We start from the raw sequence: 6,909 nt of genomic DNA on the forward strand, positions 1-6,909 counted from the left end.
GCACCACGTGTCGAGAGACTAATGGGAGTAGATTTGGGGTGCAGAAGGTATATAAGGATGTCTGCGCCCTCCATGCGGAGACAGATGATCATTTGGTGAGAAAAACACTTACACTCAACTCTCCTTTCTCTCTCTCTACCTGAGTGTGTGCTTAATCGTTAGCATTAGCTTTCATGTTCAATGGAAACCAAACGTCTCGTCGGATTGGCCAAAAGTCCACATCGTAATTGTACCATAACAAAAACTTGATTTTTGGATTTGGATTCCCAAGCTATCTTGAGAAAACGTTTGGATTGGATAAGTTCATTTTTAATTTGACCTTAGTGATTTGAATTATTTATTTTTAAGGATCCATTAAATAAAATATTCATACAAATTTTATTTTTAAAAAATTGATGACAATTATAATTTCAAAAATAATTATTCATTTTTTGTAATACAAATGTAATTCAAATATATAACTATCAATGTCGGATCATATTGATTTTTTGCATGAATATTCTACTAAACGAGTCCTAAAAAATAAATGGTTCAAATTACGAAGAGTCCTACAAAATGAACTGTCCAGATTATCGAAAAAAAGTCAATAATAAATTCATTTGTAGTGTCAAAATAATTTCGTTCCAAAACTGTTTAATTTTTACGCGAAAAATTTAGCCCCAACATGATAGTAATTCAACACTAAATTTCTAATTTTATTGCTAAAGATACAGTAATGACATTTTTATTTTTAAAATCTTAATTTACTGTGTTGAGGCCAAATACTAATCCAAATCAATTCCAAAAACACCAATCAAGCAGTTGAATTTCTAGACAGATTGGACCACAATGATTCAAAGAGATGAAGCCAGTTGGCCAATGAAAAATAGAAAAAACAAAATGGAGAATAATTATAAACACAGCTGAACTAGTGTAAATAAAAGATAATTCCTAAAATTTTAGACTAATAGGCAGTATTTGATACACCAATCAAGCAGTTGAATTTCTAGACAGATTGGACCACAATGATTCAAAGAGATGAAGCCAGTTGGCCAACGAAAAATAGAAAAAGAGAAAAAAAATAGAGAATAATTATAAACACAGCTGAACTAGTGTAAATAAAAGATAATTCCTAAAATTTTAGACTAATAGGCAGTATTTGATTCACTAAAATAAATGAAATTGAATTATTATTTTATCAGAATACAATTGTCACACGTTTGGTCAACGAGAAACTAATCGTGAAAGTTGCAAAACCAATAAAACTTTACCTAATCAAATGAAATTTTGCATAAGAAAATGATCATTTTGTCATCGAATTCTTTTGTAATTAAAAAAGGAGGTGTATTCTCTTAGGTCTATAATCTGTATTGGAAGGTATTGTTTGGGCTCGTGGGACTTACCACGTGTTTTGTTTTGACAATCTGAACCTTTCATTTTGTCGAACACTTCGTATGTTTCATCCACTCAAAAAATTAGGCCGATCTGATGATTGCAATTTATTCAATTCATCACGTTTGTTTAAAAAAAAAATGGATGACAATAATATTTTTGAAAACAAACCGTTCATTGTTTTGGTGACAAATGCAATAAATTAAATATAGGGCAAATTACAAATACACCCGCTAAGGTTTGCTTAAAATATTAATTACCCCAAGTAGTTTGAAAAATTACAAATACCTCGTTAAAATTTTTTATTTAACAGAATTAATTGAAAAGTAAAATTTCTAACTATTTACCTATACAATAATAAAATTATCTGAATTATTAATTGAAATAAAATTTTAACATTATTAAAAATGATTAATTAACCTGATGATTTATTAATAAAAAGACCTATTTGTTATGAAATTAGAAACCTTATGGGACATAATGTAATTTCTAGAACGACGAGGTAATTTGTAATTTAAGTAAAACTCATGGAGTGTATTTATAATTTACCTTTAAATTTATGATTACCTAATTTTTTTATGTAAATAAAATACATCAAGTATTTGAGAAAATGAAACGAAACCTATGATAGATTTAGTCCACCTTCCAATTCAGATTATGATCTGAAAGAAAAACACCTCTAAAGATACAAGCAATGAAACAGTGCACAAAGACTGATTCAACAAAGTCCCAACAAGATATATATCTCTTTAAAGAATAAATATATATATATATATATATATATGTTGGTACTTACTGCAGCCACCAAAGTTTACCTGGTCAAAGAAACCCACACAGATAAGAAAAATGCTATACGTCCTAAATTTTCTACTAAATAAATAATTAAATATTTATGTGGGATCTACAAAATTGTGGACTCAGCCCTCATATGAAATATTTGATTATTTGTTTGATAAAAAATTTAGTATTCCTAACATTAGCCCACAGATAATTACAACGTTGGTCTTCCAAATGACCCATATGGATTACCTACCCCACACAACTACAGAAAAAATGTATTTAGAAACAATACACAAAAGACTTTAACAAGACTTTGGAACAATGAATGACCTATTTCCTATTGTTGTTTAATATATGTCAAATTCACTCATCAAAGATTTAATTTTCATCACAAACAATCAAGGCTATGGCTGTCTGCAACTCTTGGCCATGAAACCCCTGCCCATTACCTATTCTGCTTTGTTCTCTCTTCTTCTTCATCTACTTTCCTCTCCATGCAACTGCACTGAACTTCAACTTCACCAATTTTAATGATACAAATAGCTCCATCATAGTAGAAGCACAAGCTAATGTTTCCACCCAAGGCATCCAAATCATCCCTCCAAAGGAAACTTGGCAAGCGGGTTGAGCTACATATAAATATCCTCTTCACCTTGGGGACATAGCTTCCAGAACACGGGCGGACTTCAACACCCATTTCTCGTTCATAATTGATTCAGAAGGAAACTCAAATTTTGCAGATGGGTTCGCATTCTCCCTTCTTCCTAACAATTCTACTCCCATGAACGCACAAGGTGCGGCCATGGGTCTTCCAATCTTGTCAATTTTTCCTCCCATATCGACTCCATTTGTTGTTGTGGAGTTTGATACCTTTTAGAATTGGCAATGGGACCCACTCAACATCACACCAACAACTCATGTAGGTATTGATATCAGCTCTATTGCATCTAATGTTACTGCAATATGGTACAATAACATAATGTACGGGAAAGAGAATGAAGCTTGGATTAGTTATAATTCTAGTTCGAAAAATTTGAGTGTTGTTTTCACCTGATACAAAGACAATAACATAATTGAAACTAGTCTTAATTTTTCGGTTGACTTTAGGGAGCACTTACCAGAATGGGTTACAGTAGGCTTCTCAGCTGGAACAGGAGATTCGTATGAGAGTCATATTGTTAAATCATGGTCGTTCAATTCGAGTTTGCAAATTAATATGCCAGCTAGTCCTAGTCCAAGTCCAAGTTCCAGTCTCATTCCAAGCCCCAATGCTACCTCTAGCCCAAGAAAGAAGCGTGGAAACAACAAAAATGCTCTGGTTGTGGGGTTGAGTGTTGGATCAGCTGCTTTGGTTGGTGGGTTGGCTTTGTTTGGCTTTGTCAAGTGGAAGAAAAGTAGAGCACCAGAAGAGGATGGGGAGAATATTGCCCCTGATATGTCCATGGACGATGAATTCGATGCAGGTATCGGACCAAAGAAGTTTTCATATGCTGAATTGTTTTGTGCAATGAATGACTTTGCGGATGAATAGAAGCTTGGAGAGGAAGGATTTGGTGGGGTTTATAAAGGTTTCTTGAGGGAATCAAATTCCTATGTTGCTGTGAAGAGGATACCAAAGGGATCAAAACAAGGAATAAAGGAGTATGCATCTGAAGTGAAGATCATTAGTCGGTTGAGGCATAGAAATTTGGTGTAACTACTTGGTTGGTGTCATGAAAAAAATGAACTCCTACTTGTTTATGAGTTCATGGAAAATGGAAGCTTAGATAACCATCTCTTCAATGAAAAAAGCGTGTTGACATGGGCAGTAAGGTACAAAATTGCACAAGGCTTGGCCTCAACATTGTTGTATCTACACGAAGGATGGGAACAATGCGTGGTGCATAGAGATGTAAAATCGAACAATATCATGTTGGATTCAAATTTCAATACTAAACTTGGGGATTTTGGATTAGCTAGGTTTGTCGACCACGGGAAAAATACGCAAACGACCATTTTGGCATGGACAAGGGGATACATGGCACCTGAATACTTAGTTACAGGCAAAGCTAGTAGAGAATCAGATGTTTACAGTTTTGGAATTGTGGCATTAGAGATAGCTTGTGGAAGAAGACCCATTGACCAAAATGTCGAAGAAAGCCATATGGTATTGGTGGAGTGGGTTTGGGACCTCTATGGCACCAATAGGCTTTTGGAAGCGGCGGTGGACACGAAGATTTGCCCAGATTTCAATCCGAAGGAAATGGAATGCTTGATGATTGTTGGGCTCTGGTGTGCTCACCCAGATCAGAATCTTTGACCTTCAATTAGCCAAGCAATTCATGTGCTTAATTTTGAAGCTTCATTGCCCATTCTTCCAGCAAAAATACCTATAGCAACATGTTTGGTTTTTGTAGATGATCAGGTGAACTTGGAGGAATCTGTGTAATATAAATTAAAGAAACCAAAAATAATTTGTGCAAAATATCTAAAAGAATGTCTGTCAAGCTATATTTTAATTATGTTGTAGTTCATGTTATTCAAGTTCTTTCTTTTTACAAATCTTCATAACAATTGTTAATCTAGCTGTCTCACTTTGAATATTCTTTGCATATTAGATATATTTCATATGCAAGTTATGACATTTGCAAAGTTTATTATCATAAATATCAAAATTAAATCCGTTAAAATATTCATAATCAAACAATATATGAGATATAACTAAAGACGTGTTGAATCATAACTAAATTAAAATTATAACTAATATCACAATTAACACCACAATATGTATATAATCAAGTCATGACCAAATTATTACAATAGGTCATAACCAAAGATAGTAACTGAGGCATATTGTCATGACCCGAACCCGCCCCCATGGGTTAAGGACATAACCGGCCAGTAATCTTGAGATCACCTACGGCCTCAAACCAAACCAGACATAACTCATCAGAGTGAAGGGGCCAAACGGAAGCAAAATTTAAAACTTTGTCCATAGAGCTGTGCTTACATGGCACATCATAACAAACCATACATATACATATTAATAACTCGCATCAAAATGTGTACTATCACAAAGTTCTGTACATACAGGATCATTCAACTCTAAGTCAATCGATCAAAACTATGTACAAACATATTCAAAGTCCTCGCTGACATGACAAAATAAAACAAGATAGCAAAAGGGCGAAGACAGGTCTCGTGCGTGAGACGTAAGGGCTGACTCTTCAAAACCTTGGTTGTTCCACACAAACTTCACTGAGGCTGGGTTTGGACCTCTCTTGGCTCACCTACAAACACATGAATGAGCGTGAACGAAAGCCCAGTGAATAATATCAAATAAAGAAGTTATACAGACGGTATGTAGAACAACATGCTTCAAACGGCCTTGGGCCCAATTCGTATCTCTATTTAGCATATATACACAAGTTTAGGTCAAATGACTGCGGTTCCGAACACATCATACGGCCTCCGGCCCAATTCGTTCGTGTCATACTGGCCTTTGGCCTATTTATCTTTTATTCAGATCAAACTGGCCTTTGGCCCATCCATTCTTTCATTCATATCAAACTGGCATTTGGCCCATCCATTCTATCATTCATGTCAAACTGGCCTTTGGCCCATCCATTCTATCATTCAGATCAAACTGGCCTTTGGCCCAACCATATGGCATAGCAAACATTTGTCCACAATTCAAATCAACAAACTCATAAAACTCAAGGAGAGATAAGTAATTGGACAAATGACATATTTCCAAAATATTTTATTAAGATATTACTCACAGTGATCGGCTGGATGGTTTGCCCTGGAGCTCGACCCTACACATTTCATGAACACAATGGGTCACAAACAATCCAATTCGTTCTTAATTCACATATTCCTCTTTAGGCTTCTTTCTTATTCTTTTAATTCATTCATAATGCTCAATGCATGCCTAAGAGTACTTAGAAGTGAAAGAGAACAGAAAACGAAGCACATAATGCCTTTTCAAAATTTCAGAAACAGTGGTCCCCCGCTCGAGCGGACCCTTAAGGTCTGCAAAAGTACTGGTTACATCATTTTTACGCTCGAGCGTAAACTCGGACGCTCGAGCTGAAGGTCATTCTATATAGCTCCCCCGCTCGAGCGTGAACTTCCCCGCTCGAGCGGACATCCTTGTCTGCAAAAATACTGGGAGCTCGCATTTCCCGCTCGAGCGACGCCTTCCCCGCTCGAGCAGACCTCCCAAATTCTAGAAATTCCAGAACTGTTCTTGAGCTCAAATTCAACATTCAAATCAACATATCTTGCATATTATGGCTCAAACTCCACATATACATGTATCAACATGGTCCAACACCAAATTTATTACATTATGAAGCTCAATTTCAAAAATTAATCCCATGCATGTCCCAATTTACACCAAACTTATTTTCAACATAACAAACTCATGTATTCAAAACTCATATACTTATGAATTGTACATACATGTGATATATAACCCTCATTCTCAACTTAGGTGATGAAGAGATGGTCAAAATATGAGCTTTAACTAAAATCTCACATAGATCATACATTTTGTGCTCAAACATGCAAATTCAAAGCAATTTCTCACATGCATGTGCATATTGACTTCCAATTCAACAAAACCAACTCAATTCATGATCTAACTCACCAATTAATCTTCAATTCACAAAACCACAACTCAAACTCATGAATTAAGGGTTGATTACTCACCTAGGAGCTTTAATCTTCCAAACTTATGCTTAATTCTTGGGCGTAGCTTCAAAATTCTTAAGC

At 35.2% G+C, this 6,909-nt stretch overlaps 1 long non-coding RNA gene and 1 pseudogene across 1 annotated transcript; one reads left to right on the forward strand and one right to left on the reverse strand.

Annotated features, from left to right (window-relative positions):
- The first annotated feature begins 3,898 nt into the window (after positions 1-3,898).
- Positions 3,899-4,450, forward strand: LOC145803933 (L-type lectin-domain containing receptor kinase IX.1 pseudogene; annotated as a pseudogene).
- A 635-nt stretch (positions 4,451-5,085) lies between these two features.
- On the reverse strand, positions 5,086-6,008 carry LOC145804286 (uncharacterized). The gene is made up of 2 exons (XR_014345915.1): positions 5,913-6,008; positions 5,086-5,420 (listed from the first exon to the last, which is right to left on the reverse strand). It is a non-coding gene; the product is annotated as an uncharacterized LOC145804286 (long non-coding RNA).
- Between the last annotated feature and the right edge of the window lie 901 nt (positions 6,009-6,909).

This window comes from Camellia sinensis, chromosome 12 (assembly GCF_055761805.1).
Source record: "Camellia sinensis isolate YWXY chromosome 12, ASM5576180v1, whole genome shotgun sequence".
NCBI classification, from domain to species: domain Eukaryota; kingdom Viridiplantae; phylum Streptophyta; class Magnoliopsida; order Ericales; family Theaceae; genus Camellia; species Camellia sinensis.